At 40.9% G+C, this 15955-nt stretch overlaps 1 pseudogene; it reads left to right on the forward strand.

Annotated features, from left to right (window-relative positions):
* The first annotated feature begins 2274 nt into the window (after window positions 1-2274).
* LOC143516351 (myosin-16-like) lies at window positions 2275-15740 on the forward strand (annotated as a pseudogene).
* Window positions 15741-15955: the final 215 nt, after the last annotated feature.

The following is a 15955-nucleotide window of genomic DNA, read 5'->3' on the forward strand; positions in this document are numbered from 1 at the left end:
TCATTAGCCTATTTAATTAAACTATTAAGGAGAACATTATAGATCAATTACACAACACTAGATACTAAATAGCAGAAATTTGTCAAGACAATTGTCAAGAAATGGCAGTTATTAACATTAGATAACGCAATGCAAATATACTGTTCGTTAATGGAATCGGGTCAATGAAGATAATAGAGTACAACTATAATTGTGATCCGGGCATTCCCGAAGAGAAGTACACAGAAACGTAATGGCTGCTTCAGCTGATGAGGAGAACACAGTTTCCTTCTAATGGGATTAACGATTGGAACAAACGTGCCCTTTAATGATGTTTCCAGGGGTGAAGCAACTCCACAGAGGCAGGTGGGCTAACCCAGGACGCCGGAAGTCATATTGCTCTGGGAACTTCCACTGCCTTTTTTATTTTTAATTTTTTACTTAAAATCATTTATGCCAACTACCGTTTTAAAATTGCAAAATCATTTGTCTTTGTAGGCACGTAGCTAATCACTAGGAAAATAACCAAAGAAACTGCTGTTTCAGTGTGTGATAGTAAATATTGATTTATATTAAAGGTTTGTTGCTTCTTAGAATAGATTGTTACTATATAGATTATATTATTTTAGCATTAGCCCTTAATATAGTAGCCTTAAACTTTAATATAATAACCCTTAATATATCAGCTAATAGTAACCTATTGGCTGATATAAATATAATTGAAAAAAAAGTAAGAGGGATGAAAACCTAGAAGCATTCAGTACTATATGCATTCAGTACTAGGTACTATACTTGCAAGTCAGTATAGCCTGTATAGCATTGTTATATAGTATAGTATGCTATAATAGTATATCATGCTGTTTTTGTTGTTGTTTATTTATTGGAAATCATTCTGATTATAAATAAAATCAACTGTGATATTTAGCCACAGAGTAAAACATAAGGAAGAAACATGGGCCAAGCTTCAGTTGACAAGCGGTAGCTCACTACAAGTTTCAACAGGAGGGTCTTTAGCAAACTGAAATAATAAAAATAAATTAAAACAAATCTCAAGCCAACTAATTTAAAGTCTTGGTTTTTTATTAGTGTTTTCTTGTGTTCAGAGCATCAGAGGGAAACAAGGCACCAGTTATTTCCTCATGCAAACCTGAATGTGTACAATGGTTAGTTGTGACTTTAATGACACAATAAATCACACTGGCTGTTATTAAAACCTTTTAATGATATTTTGTTTAAAATATATTTTATATGGGTTTTGAATATGCATACAGATATATGTGCAAAGATATGTTAAATATACATGTTTAAATTTACATTTTAAAATTAATTAAAATGTTGACATAGCTCAACTCTGCCACCTTCTGGAAATGCAAGTTACTTGATAAGTAAATGTTTACAGTTTGCTACTATGTTATGAATATCATCCAGTTGGTAGTTAGGTAGTTCGTATTCAGTCATTTGTTCTATGCCAGCATGGAATCATTTCATTTAAATAATTTTTATAAATGTAAGATGCGTAGATTCTTCTTGCCCATTGGTTATTTTAATTTAGCTACTGTAATATGTTCAACTGCACCCAGCCTGCATGCATCCAGCCACTAATGTAAATTGACAGTAAGTTCAAAGACATTGTACAGAACCTTTTCCTTGTGCTGAAGAAGTGGAAGTGATTGTCAATAGTGCAATAGTTAGGGTGTGTTGCCTCTTGGTGAGCCCAGACCATAGCCGAAGAGACCAGAGAGAGACTTCTCTGTAGTCGGAGGAGCTCTAATGTATTCCCAGCAGTGGGAAGTGGGAGTGGACAATAGGGTCTGAGGGTGTGAGAAGGTCTGAGGGAACATAAGGAAAGCCGGTTGGGAGCAGGTTGGAGATCACTCAACAGCTACCGGTTATCATAAGTTCTTGTGAAACCTTCTTTTGGTGACACGGTGTACTGCCCGAAGATCAGGGGAAAGACCGAGTGCTGAATGAGCAGGTTAGAGGAGGCTTGGGCAGGCCGTGCTGAAAACAAACACCATCTTCTTCATCCTAGACTGACATTTTATTCTAAGAACAAGAACTTTGTTTCAACAGTAACAGTTTGAGTTTTCCTGTGTAACTGCAAAAATGTGCCTGATGTTGTTTTGCATCACACTCACTGTCACTTCCTGCCAACCCTCCTCTACCGGACCATCTCCCTCTTAACATGAAGGAGAAATGTCTTGGACATTGAAAAATTACACCATGATGAAAGCAGCTTTCATTTTGTTATCAGAAAATATCTGTTTTGACCTCAAATCTTCATTTCAGGTTAACATGCACAAGAGTCAGCATACTCTAGTCATATGGAGACAAACACAGGAAGAAGAATAAAGTAATGACAACAACAAGCAGTTTATAGCAAAAAGGTACACATCACACATACACCAACCACTGTATTGGAGTCAGATGCCATGTAAGTGCACTTTGTGCTATCTCTCTGCAGGTAGAGACTGCAGCCAGTCTGACAGCCGACATGTTACTGAAGTTCACCTGGAGGAGTGCGGCAAGCTCTACCATCACTATCGTGGCTTTAATGACCAACACTAGCTACTATGCCAGAGTCTCTGCTGTCTTAAAAATGTTCCCACAGTCCCACAATACCCACAGTCCACAATTGTCTGGTGTATGTAAGCTAAATTTGGAAGGGAATGGAGCTATCTGGCAAACTGATCAAAATAGCTGCATGGCTAACTATGTAACATCCATAAACTGCACCTATGAGATAAGTATATGAAATAATAAGACAGCATCAGACGGCCCTCCTGCAGCTCACCTGGGCAGGTAAGACAAGCTGCTGTCACTACCCAGAAGTTTGGTTCCCAGGGAGCACAATGGACTGTCATGCTGATGATTAAAGTTGAGGAAGAGTGTCTGACCAATGCTGTATGTGCAAATAAAGTGTCCAGGGATACCAGCTTCTTATAATCCTTGTTGCTATTAGGCTGCAGACTAAAAAGAATCGAATAATCATACATGGAAAATTCTAGTAAGAGGACTGTTCCCTGGTGATAATCCATTAATGATATACTGAGGCATCGTCTCCATCAGTGGCTGTCTCTAATCGTTTGCCTTGTATATTCAACTTGCTCAGCACTTGGCAAATGGTGGCTGTAAAATGATCCTGGGCTCTGTCCCAGCAAAGCTAAGGCCTCCACTGTTATAGTCATATTAAAAAGTCAAATATAACCTCACCACCAATGTCTGCCAAACCTGGGTGCTTAAGAACTACATGTACTTGTCGAGAACATCTCCATCGTAACCAGGGAGAATGGCGTGTGTGTTCACAGATTCAGGATAGCACTTAAGGTTCGACACTTGTGTCCGCACTTACTTACAGTAGAGCATTTAGCAGCATTTCATTGGAGTGTCCAGGATTAAGGAAACACACTGACATTACAAGCTGGGGAAGCAAGACTTCCAGGACAAATATTTATGCAATGATTCGTTTCATCTACATTTACAAGTACATGTTATTATTTTATGTATTATTTAAATTTATAAGCACATGTTTATATGGAATTATTGACCACAAGCTATATCTAATTTTAATATGAATAAAAATTATAAATTATAAAGAAAAGAACAACACAAAGCAAAAATATTTAAAGTAATAATAATTAAACAAATTAAAAGTTCAGAAGTCAAAATTAATGGTTAAATAAAGATTCAATTAACTCAACTATTACCTGTCTGTAATCTAAACAGATAGGTCTTTACCCTCCTTTAATCTAAACAGTTAGGTTTTTAGCTCTCTTTCAAATGTACCTATAATCAAGAGGCCCTGAGGTCAATAGGCAAGGAGTTCCAGAATTGACTTCACTTTACTGTAGTTGGCTAATGGATATGACTTGTTATCTGGGGGGGGTTGTACTTGATTCAGCGAGGTACAGTGAGGCCATACGGTGAGATTCAATGAGTCAGTGAAGGTATTTGGTGGTCATTAAGGGTATCTTCTAGGGTAAATTCTGAAAGTCATTGGTAGCTAGTTCAGTTGTCTGAGAATAAGTTAAATAGGACACAGATTAATAATGAATAATGAAAAGATTTTTTAAAATAATGAATAATGAAAAAAACTTTTTTTCTGTGACACACAATCATTCATATATTCAACACTAATTTACAAATACAAACAAGATAAAATCATTTCCAATTTTACATCCAAGTCACAATACAAAAGATAAACTGTTCATGATAAAGATAAACTGTCAATGACATTTAATAGTATAAACAAAATGGACATGTTAAAACTGTCCATTTCACTTTTAATAAAATCTTTGTCTTTTTTTGTACCACAAGTCTCCACAAGGAAAGCATTTGTTTTTTGTATACCTTAAAAGGACAGGCTATGAATTCCCATGCTCAAAGCAATCAAAGAATTTTCCCTAGACAAACCAGTTTGTGTCCATGGCTAATGACTTTCTTAATGGTTATGACCAAATCGAGATAGCCACCACTCATATACAAAAGCTCCTCCCAACACCACAGGTACCTTCATCTGCAAATTCTTCCTCACTGTCCTGTAAGTGGACGTATAACCTTCACCACTGAATTTTACATTGCCTGTTGTCCAAAAAAATGTAATAAATAAAAGTTTAGCAATTTGCCAAACTCCTTGGGTTCCCTGAAGCAACTGCTTGGGTGGAAACCCCTCAGTGAGCGACCGCCGTGGGTGTAGTGGAGCTGAGCCACCGTGCCGGGTGTGTACGGGGCGAATGCGGGGACGATGTAGATGCCCTTCCTGGTCCTGTCTGAGAAGGAGAAGCTGGAGGCCTTTAACAAGTGCTATGACATCAAGAGGTCCTGCTGGGTACGGGACCAGAAAGAGGGCTACATTGTGGGACACGTTCAGTCTGAGGACGGTGACAAAGTCACTGTGAAGACAGTCAGAAATCGAATACATTCAATATTATCTATTATTATTATTCGTTGAATTATATCACACTGTTAAATTCCGTCAGGCTATTTGTAGTTTGTCAAATGAACATATTTAATGTATTGAAACAGACCGTCAGTATGAAGAAGGAGGAAATGCAGCAGATGAACCTCCCAAGTTCTACCAGGCCAGCGACATGGCCGACCTGACCTTCTTGAACCAGGACAGTGTCCTGGCCAACCTTCATACACACTACGTCCATATGAGAATTTACGTGAGTCCAAATACACTCTAATATCACCTACTGAACAAACGTTGCAAATGAAATGAAAGTTCACGTAATGTGCATGTAATGTCATCTGCTGGATCCTCCAGACCTACTGCAGACTCTTCTGTGTGACTGTCAACCCATACAAGTGGCTTCCGATTTATGGGGCAAAAGCGCAATGAAGCCCCCCCCCCATCTCTTCTCCATCTCTGACAATGCATGACATGGTGATGGGTATGACCAGCCTCTTACAGTGGCACACGATAGATGGAACATATTTTAATAGCATGCTTCTAGAAATACAGTGCAAAGCCTGATTAATTTATACAGCCTTTCTTACGTTCTTTATTTAGAGCATGAAAACCAGTCAATGCTGATCACGTAAGTATTCACTGGAAGAACACAGAAATGGAAATGATTTTCATATATGCGCCGTTCATGCCAAACTCTGTTGCCATAGATACTGCTAAGTTCTATACTGACCATTTTTACTCTCTAACTCAGTTTTTTTCTCTAATTTTAAAATTCTGCTGTATTTTTGGATGTGATATAGTACTTTCATTCTTTGAGAATATCTATATACTATATCACATCCATATACTATATCAAAAATAAAGCAGAGTTTATATATATATATATATATATATATATATATATATATATATATATATATATATATATATATATATATATATATATCCTGTACCTTTCCTAGTGGAGAATCTGGTGCTGGCAAGGCTGAAAACAAAGGTCATTCAGTACTTTGCGAACATGGGTGCCACAGGAGGGAAACCATCCCCAGACTGCAAGGTGATCTTCTGGTTGCCAAAGCCTATTAGCACAGCCTGTGCAGTTTCCTCTCTGTTGAGTTTCATGCTGAGGACACATGAATGATCACAGAACTCACCGCTGATGGGAATATGTGCTTTCACAGGGCTCCCTGGAGGACCAAATTATCCAGGCTAACCCTGTGCTGGAAGCATCTGGCAATGCCAAAACCACCAGAAATAACAATTCTTCTCGATTTGTGATGAATCTTTCAAAAACCTTGTCTTTACTTTTGCAATAAAATATTTCTTGTACCATTGTTATTCCTAAATAATATCTTTGTTATTATTTCAGGAGAAATTTATCCGCATCCATTTGGACCAACAGCTAAGCTGGGGGGAGCTGACATCGAGAGCTGTGATTGGCTGCATGGGGCTCTACACATCATGTTGTCATTCATCTTTCATAACAAAGCAATATGGTGCCTGCAGACCTCCTGCAGAAGACCCGCGTGATCTCCCAGCAGGCAGCAGAACACAGCTATCACATCTCTTACCAACTTCTGTCAGGCAGAAAACCAGAACTGCTGGGTATGTATGACACATTTAGGACACTGTGCAGACTGTAAGTAACCGAACAGTGGCACAGTTCTTGGTTTTCAACACTACAGCACACTTGAAACAGTGACTGTGAGGTTAAAGTTCACAACAAATCAGTTTTATTTTACCAGCATTTATCTATACTGACTTAACTAAATATGCATCACACCTTTTTTATACATAGTCCCTATAGTTCAGGTTAATATAAATAATTTGAAAATTAGAATAATATATATTATATAATAATATAATAATTATATAACTTGTTTATTTGAAAAATCTTTGATTCTTTGTATCATTAATTAAAGCAGGCGTCCTGCTTCCTAATCTTAAAATTCTAGTTTCATATTCAGTGTCAGCACATTAAAAATGGGTCATTGTCATATTGTTCATGGCCAGAATTCAGTATAGGACACTGACACTGACCTTTTTTCTTTTTTTGTTTTCAGAGGCACTCCTTTTAACTCCGGACCCCAAACACTGTGTTTGGATCTCCCAAGGAGTCACAGTGGTAGACAACATGGACGATGCTGAAGAGCTTTTACTGACTGACGTAAGCCAAAAGTTCCACAATCACTAGCAACACGCCAGAGTTAGATTCCTCAGTATTAAAAGACATGATGTGACTGGTTTTGTTCATCTTACATTCACAGATGGCCTTTGACGTGCTGTGTTTTACTCCTAAGGAGAAAATTTGCATCTACAAACTAACAAGGGGCATAATGCACTTTGGTAATATGAAATTCAAGCAAAAACCAAGTGAGAAACAGGCTGATGTTGACACGACGGAGGATGAGCACACATCAACCTGTAAATTGCTCTCACAAACCAGTGAAGGCTGGTGAAATGTTTAAGTGGATGGTGCACAGGATTAACAAAACTCTGGACACAAAGATGCAGCACAAGTTTTTCATTGGTGTTCTCGATATTGCCGGCTTTGAAATCTTTGAGGTAATAGTTAATATTGTGTGTATTTGTCTGATATTCAATTTTATTGTTAATTTCATTTTTGATGAGCTTGTCCAGGAATCCCATCTTCTGGTGCTTTTGTTCACAGTTTAATAGCTTTGAGCAGCTGTGCATCAACTTCACAAATGAAAAACAGTTATTCAACCACCACATGTTCGTTCTGGAAAGAGGGCATAGACTGAGTTTTTATTGATTTCGGCCTCGACCTGCAGGCTTGTATTGAGTTGCTGGAGAAGGTTAAAAAAAACTTTTGTTGACTTTCACATTTCAATGCATCCTCTGCCAAAATTAGCAGCAGATTACATATGACCCTATTTTCTTCTGCATTTCAGCCCATGGATATTTACTCAATCCTTGAGGAGAAATATCTGTTCCCCAAGGCCACAGATGCCACTTTCAAAGCGGCCCTGTTTGAAAATCATTTGGGAAAATCTGCTAACTTCCTCAAACCAAAAGGTGCTAAAACAGGCCCACAGGTTCACTTTGAGCTGATTCACTATGCCGGCACTTTGAGTCTTTTTTTTTTTTTGCATTGTTTTGTCCTTGCTACTCAGTTTGAGGTTTTATTAATTGCGGTTCATCAAATCCAAAAATCCAGGTCAGATACAACATTGCAAGCTGCCTGGAGTAGAACAAGGAGCCACTGAAGGAGACCGTGGTCGTCCTCTACCAGAAACCCACCATGTCCCTCCTAGCTCAGCTCTTCAAAGAAGAGGAGGGGACCAACAGTAAAGGGGCTCCTCTTTCTAGACCGTGTCAACTTTCTAAAGGGTGCCAGAGCCTCTTTTTTAATGATTGTAAAGCAGAACTTTTTCTTTATGCCACTCGGTTCTTTCGTGCCCAACAGGAGTAGCTGAACAAACTGATGAGCACCCTGCGAAACACGCCACCCCATTTTGTACGCTGCATTGTCCCCAACGAACTCAAGCAATCTGGTGAGTATGAAGCAAAGTGTTTGCAAATGTTTCTGGTAATGATGGGAAATTCCATGCCACTGTGTCAAATTGAGACATACAGTATATTACTGTAGGGTTCATTTAAGGATAGGTGAGTTATTTTTAAAAGTATTATGAAAACCTAATTTAATTCCCCATTTGTGCACACATGAAAGCATACTGATTTGTTTTAGAATGCTTACGTAAGTTATTGTGTTTTGGCCAGGTGTCTGCAATGCAAATTTTATTCTGCACCAGCTGGCCTGTAATGGTGGGTTGGAGGGAATCCGAATTTGCAGAAAAGGCTTTCCTAACAGACTGCAGTACCCTGAGTTTAAGCAGAGGTATTCCTTTCTCATACAGTGTTGACGCAACAGTAACTGCTGACATTTAAGACAGTTCAGTGTTCTGTATACACCTACACTGTCATTAGTGTTCACAGATATTACATCCTGAATCCAAATGTCATCCCAAAGGGATTTGTGAACAACAAAAAGGCATTGATTTTAGGCTTGACAGGGTTGGATAACATGGAGTATAATACTGGACACACAAAGGTATGACCATAATAAGTGACAGGTATGGATATCTGACTGTAGAGTGTCATAGCCTGTGACTTCACACTGCAGGTGTTCTTCCACGCCGGAGTCCTGGCCAAGCTGGAGGACATGCGTGATGAGAGACTAGCCAAGATCATGACCATGCTGCAGGGCTGTTTGAGGGGAATGCTCATGAGGGTTGAGTTTAAGAAGATGCTGGACAGAAGGTCAGCTAAGAAGCCCTCTCTCTGCTTTAGAGCTGTTTGCCACTTTGAAATACAAAATGCTGCACCACACGTATTGTGTTTCCTCTTCTTCCAGAAGCCTTTTCAGTTTTTGTTCTTCTCTTCTCACCCTTCTTCAACTATCTTTCCTTTGAAGGTTAAACCTTTGCTTCACGTGGCTCGCCACGAGGAGGTTTTGAAGGCCAAGGAGGAAGAGTTGCGAGAGAAGACAGTCGAAATGACCCAGAAGATCAAAGAGCTTGACGAAAAGCTAGTGACTCTTTCCAAAGAAAAGAGTGACTTGGCCTTAGCACTAGCAGCTGTGAGTCCAAGAGTATCACCATGTGTGTGAAGAGCCAGTACCAACAAAAACTATTAGTGAACATTGTCATTGCTGATGGTTTTTTTTTTCTTAATCTACAGGAACAAGACACTATATCAGATGCTGAGGAGCGCTGCAACCAGCTCATGAAACAAAAAGTGAACATGGAGGAGCAGATGGAGGACATGAAGGAGAGGAGGAGGAGGAAGAGGGTGCCGCTGCCACGTTAAGCAGTCAGAACCACACGCAGGAGGGAGAGCTGATGGAACCGAAGAGAGACCTGGTGGATCTGGAGGCAACTGTGCCAAAGTCAGAGAAGGAAAAACAGGTGAAGGCCCTGATGTGTTTTCTAAATTCCAGGCAACATATGTGGAGGGTGTAATACAGATATAAAGGGCAATCAAAGAGAATTAAAGTATGGCAATCAAAGAGGACATTAAAGTACGGGGCCTGACAATAGACCTCGGTCAAAGGGATGATATCATCGCAAAGCTGAAAAAGGACAAAAAGGCTCTTGAGGAACTGCAACAGGTGAGGCCTAGATGCAATGCATTCTGGTTAACCTTATTCCACGTTGGCTGCCATACTGACAAATAAAGACACACATTTCTATACACGGAAAACTCTGGATGATCTTCAAGCAGAAGAGGATAAAGTCAACTCCCTCACCAAAAGCACCAGTAAGCTCACCACTCAAGTACATGAGGTGAGTTTCAGGACTCAGGAAACCAAGATGGAAATAATTGTCTCATGCTTTGTGCAACAATGGGGATCCTGTTTCTTTAGTTGGAAGACAACTGGGAACAGGAAAAGAGAATCAGAGGAGAGGTGGAAAAATCACGACGTAAAGCGGAGGGTGACCTAAAGATGATGACTGGTCATCTCAATGAGATGGAGAGAGCTAAAATCAATCTGGAGGAGGTGGTCAAAAAGTATGCACAGAACAATCTTCACACTCCTCAGAATGTAAGCTTTGCCATCACTAATAATATAAAACACACGTTTTATACAATGTACTGTACATTTTGGGAGTGACATGGAAATTAATCATATAAATGCAAAACTGGGGGATGAGCAGTCTCTCAGCTCCACTCTGCAGAGAAAGTTGAAAGAACATCAGGTTTATCTTTTGGTTTTGTTTTTCAGGTTTGGTTTTTTGCCTTTGCCTGTGTTTCTGCAGGCTCGTCTTTGTAACATAATCTGTTACACCAGAAAAACAAATGACCTCTGTTTCCTTGCAATTCCACTGACAATTTTTTCTTTCCCCCAGGCCCGCATCGAGGAGTTCGAGGAGGAACTGGAGGCGGAGAGGCCAATAAGAGCCAAGGTATATGACTTTTGTTGCCCCACATGAGTGCAGTTCTCCACAGTCCGTTTCGTAGTTATTAGTTTGACCATGCCTTCTGTTCTAAGGTTCAGAAGGAACGAGCAGATCTGTTTCGGGATCTGGAGGAACTTGGAGACAGACTAGAAGAAGCAGGGGGTGCCACTTTTGCACAGGCAAGTCAACACAACTGATGCATTATGCATTATGCATTATGACTTGCTTCACATTTACAATGACATACCGATTTCCTGTTCACTTGAAGGTGTCCAGCGACAAAATATCAAGAAAAGCACTTTTTTGGATTTCATAGCTATAAAAAAAATGTAATTAAATACCCCATGAACTAGTGCAAACAGGTGTTACCATGCAGGTCGAGCAGAATAAGAGGCGTGAGGCTGAGCTTCTGAAGCTGCGCAGGGAGCTGGATGAGGCGGCACTGCAGGCTGAAGCCATGGCCTCGGCCCTGAGGAAGAAGCACGCCAACACCATGGCCGAGCAGGCCGAACAGGTGGAGAACCTCCAGAGGGTTCGCATCAAGCTTGAGAAGGACAAGCAAGTCATGAAGGCTGAGATTGATGACCTGAACGCTACTGTGGAGTCAGTCCAGAAAGCGAAGGTGAAGGAAGGTTACCCACCAAATGTTACATGTGCAGTTACACGTGATCATTCTTTTAGGATCAAACAAAAAGAATGAGTCAGTTACTGGGGTAAAAAAATGTTATTTGATTGAAGAGTTTGATTGCTTCTTTTGAACATTCAGCTGAATGCAGACGTCCACATATGTAAATTAGAGGACAGCTTGGCAGAGGCAAATTCCAAACTGGCAGAGATGGAGAGGTCCCAGACAGAGCTTAATGCCATCAAACAGTGGCGGACTTAGAAATTTGGGGGCTCAAGGCGAATTTTGCTATGGGGCCCATCAATATTAATATGCGAGAAATAAGTCAGCTAATCAGGGGGCCCATACAGTGGGCTGCAGTGGGAGGGGCCCAAGGCAGTTGCCTAGCCACGCCTCTATGCAAAGACCGCCTCTGCCATCAAAATCCGTGGCCAATATTGCTAGTATTATTCATGCTATGAATCAATCAAATGAAAAAAAATCTCTGTGATCTTCCCTCAGTTGAGAATAGTGATCTGAGCTGTGAAGTGGGAGAAGCCCAAGGTAAACTTAACCAGATTACATGGATTAAGGCTTCACTGACCACCCAGAATGATGAGCTGAAGAGACAGGTGGATGAAGAGTCAAGGGTCAGTATCATCCCTTTGAGCAGAGTAACCAGCTTTTATTAACTTCAAAATCAAGATGTGGAAACATGACTAGGTGGGAGATTAGAAAATGTTTGTGCAGCTGTCGTGGGTTTGGCAAACACTCGTCACGATCTTGACCTGCTTAAGGAGCAGCTGGATGAGGAGCAGGAGAGCAAGTCCGAAATGCAGCGCCTCATCTCCAAGCTCAACTCTCAGGTGACCACCTGGAGAACCAAGTACAAGACTGACGCTATTCACAAAACCGAAGAGCTGGAGGAGACCAAGTTAGCAGGACAAAACAGGAGATACAACCTAGATAACACATCATCTCACCACTTCTCGCACTCATCTCATAGAGTGCAACATAGTGCAGAAAGACCATTAATTCTGGTAGAACATCCAAGGTGGCGGATTTAAAGCTTTTTTCCACAGGTGTAAGCTGACCATCCACCTCCAGGAGGCTGAGGAAGTTGCAGAAGCAGCACAGGCTCGTGCCGCTAGTCTGGAGAAGGTAAAGCAAAAAGCTTCAGGGTGAAGTGGAGGATCTGACCATTGACCTGGAGAAGGTGAGAAGCAATTTCAGACTCACTACTCATTCACACTCATGCTGCTGTTCGGATGTGTTGGCAATTCTACTTCAGTTGTCTTATTTTTGCTCCGAGAGATGAACTGAGAAAATTTTACTCTCCTTTGTAGTCCAACGCTGCTGCGGCCACACTTGACAAGAAGCACGTTTGACAAGATGATTGCAGAGTGGAGCCAAAAATGTGAGGAGCTACAGGTGGAGCTGGAGAACTCCCAGAAGGAACGTGGTTCCTACATGACGGAGGTGTACAAACTCAAGACAGCCTATGAGGAATCGCTTGACCACCTGGAAACTGTCAAGAAAGACAACAAGACCCTCTCTGGTATAAGCACATGCTAATAAGACTCAATCATGTATCAGTCAAGTGCACATAACCCTTCAATTAATATTTTAATCAAACCTTAAAAGAATAAAAAAAAACAAGGAAAGTAGAGGCCAGATAGCATTATGGAAGTCACTGAGCATTATGAAAACAATTGTGATCAAATGGAAGCGATCATGGTAATATGGAAGCAATCCTGTTAATTGTACTAGCTTTACTCATTCAACATAAACATTACAAAATATATGTATTAATATTAATGTTAAAATAATATTTAAAAATGTAAAATATTACTCCGCATTGTGATTGAACATGTCCATTGCTTTAATGTCTAGATGAGATCCGAGATCTCATGGGGCAGTTGGGTGAGGGTGGGAAGAGTGTTCATGAACTGCAGAAAGCTAAGAAGAAGCTCGAGGTCGAGAGAGATGAGCTGCATTTGGCCCTGGAGGAGGCTGGAGCTTCTCTGGAGGTACATCGGTGGAATCGCACCCCTAATCTAACGCCATTGGCTGCAATTCTCTTTAACATGGCTCTGAGATCAGAAAACCTATGTTTAATGCCTCTACCCAGCTGTGTATAACTACAACCACTCCCTTCTCTGTTTGTACAAAGGTTGAATAGGGTAAGGTGGTCCAGGTACAGCTGGAGCTAGTGCAGGTGAAGGCCGACATTGCAAAATTCATGAAAAAGAGGAAGAGTTTGAAATCACACAGTGAGAACATTTATTATATGTAGAAGATAGCACTCCTATATTCTGGAAAAATGAACGAAGATTGACCTCTTGACCTGCTTGGTTCTATACAGGAATAACTACCAGCGTGGAATGGAGTCACTGCAGGCTAGCCTGGAGGCAGAGGCTAAAGGTTGTGCCGAGGCTTTGAGACTGAAGAAGAAAATAGAGTCTGACCTGAATGAGATGGAGATCCAGCTGGATCACGCAAACAAGAACAACAGTGAGCTGGTCAAGACCCTCAAGAGGCTAAAAACAGCAGATCAAAGCAAGTACTGCCGAACCCCAGGGTCAGCTCTTGATGAGGTCTTAACCATGCCGACTAGCAAATAACATTCCTACAACTCATCATTCAGTAATAAGATTATAATAAGTTAACTTGATCAAAGACAAAATAGACAGAACCCATTGTATAATGCGTTATAAAGAATAGAGAGTATTTGGCCAGAATACTGTTCTCTCTCTCTCTCTCTCTCTCTCTCTCTCTCTCTCTCTCTCAGGTCATGCAGATGCAGATGGATGAAGATGCTTGACATCACGAGGAGCTGAGGGAGCAGTACAGCCTGCAGGAGCGGCGTCTCTGCCTGTTGCAGACGGAGATGGAGGAGGTGCCCAGTGAGAGGCCTCCGAGTGCTCCAGGAAGCTCCTCGAGCAGGATCTGGTGGACCTCCATGAGCCACAATGAGCTCAACGTGCAGGTACACAGTAACAATAACAACAACAACAATTATTACTGTAAATGTGCACTGCTGTATTTAATAATTACATTCCATAACATTTTATCATTTAATAATTCGATTTACATAATACATTTAATTACATTAAAGTTTTGCATACATTTCAACTGAATGCATGTTCTCTGAATGCCTTAATTACTTCCAAGCGTAAAATGGAAGCAGACCTGATTCGACTGTCCAATGGGAATGAGGGACTGATCAGTGAGTTCTGCGCTGCTGATGAGAGAGCCAAGAAGCCGGCCACAGATGTTAGTGCTCACTCATCCCCGCAAACATGTCCAAGGCAATTCACACACGCCTGAGCCAGATGAAGAGGTTCTAGTGGGTCTCTTCATCTCTTTCCCAGGCGAGTCGCATGGCAGAAGAGTTTCATCAGGAGCAAAACCACTGCTTACATCTGGAGAAGATCAAGAAGAACAATGAGCTCATGATCAAAGACCTGCAGCTCAAAGTGGAAGAGGCTGAGGAGCTCACACTGAAGGCTGGCAAAGGTACCATCCAAAAACTGGAATCCAGAGTGGGTCCCCAGCAAGGCCCCCTCTCTCGTTCCCCCTAGCTGTCTCTCCTTCTTTCTCTCTCTTATTATCTCTTCTTATCACTTTAAGACACTAATATCTAATCCATGCAACCCTCTCCAAACCTCTCGCATGCAGGAGCTCGTGGAAAAGCTACAAGAAGTCCTACAAACGACAGAGGAAGCTGTGAGTGCACCTGTGTAACATACTTTAGCTGAGGCATCACACCTGCATTGAGCATTCCTAACAAGAAGTGGCCGCGTTGCCTTGTAAGAGGAGCAAGCCAATTTGACCCTGTCCAAGTACAGAAAAACAGTGCATGAACTGGATGATGCAGAGCAGAGCAGGCATGGCAGAGATGGCTTGGAACAAGCTCCACACAAGGAACTGGGCTTCGGTCACCAAGGGCTTTACTAACGTCGAGATCATGCAAGTCACTAAAACATTGAAGGGTTCTTCTGAAGACTAAGTTTCAAGTCATGCAGGAGGTCGGTACATATGCTAGTTTAGTTTTTGCTTTTACTTATTTATTTTTACCTGTTTGGATTTGTCTCAGAAAGCAGCCTGATTTAATTTCCTTTCAAAACAATAGTGTGCTTTGGTTTTCATGCAAACTCTATACCAGTTTGACATTCATCCTATGCTTGTCTTTCTTAGTGTGACAAACATTCAACAGAACCATTCCCAACCTGAAAAGTTTCTACACAGCCAGTGGAATTGGATAACTCGAAAGTCTTAATATTAACCTGAAAATGTCTTAAGTAGTTAGTCTTATGTTTATTTTAATGTTGTTCCATTGGTCTAGTGTGTTATGGAATGTTAGCTAAAGTTTGTGTTAAATGTGTTTCATCTGGTTGCCTAAAGCTGTGTAGAAGTGCTCTTCAGTAATGGGAAAAGACTGGTGGAAGCTGCACTCTCATATCAACGATGGAGAGCACACCTGTGTTTGTCATTTCCTGTCTGGACCTCACATTTCAGTCTGTTTGCAGC

The sequence above is a fragment of the Brachyhypopomus gauderio genome, chromosome 6, assembly GCF_052324685.1.
Source record: "Brachyhypopomus gauderio isolate BG-103 chromosome 6, BGAUD_0.2, whole genome shotgun sequence".
NCBI classification, from domain to species: domain Eukaryota; kingdom Metazoa; phylum Chordata; class Actinopteri; order Gymnotiformes; family Hypopomidae; genus Brachyhypopomus; species Brachyhypopomus gauderio.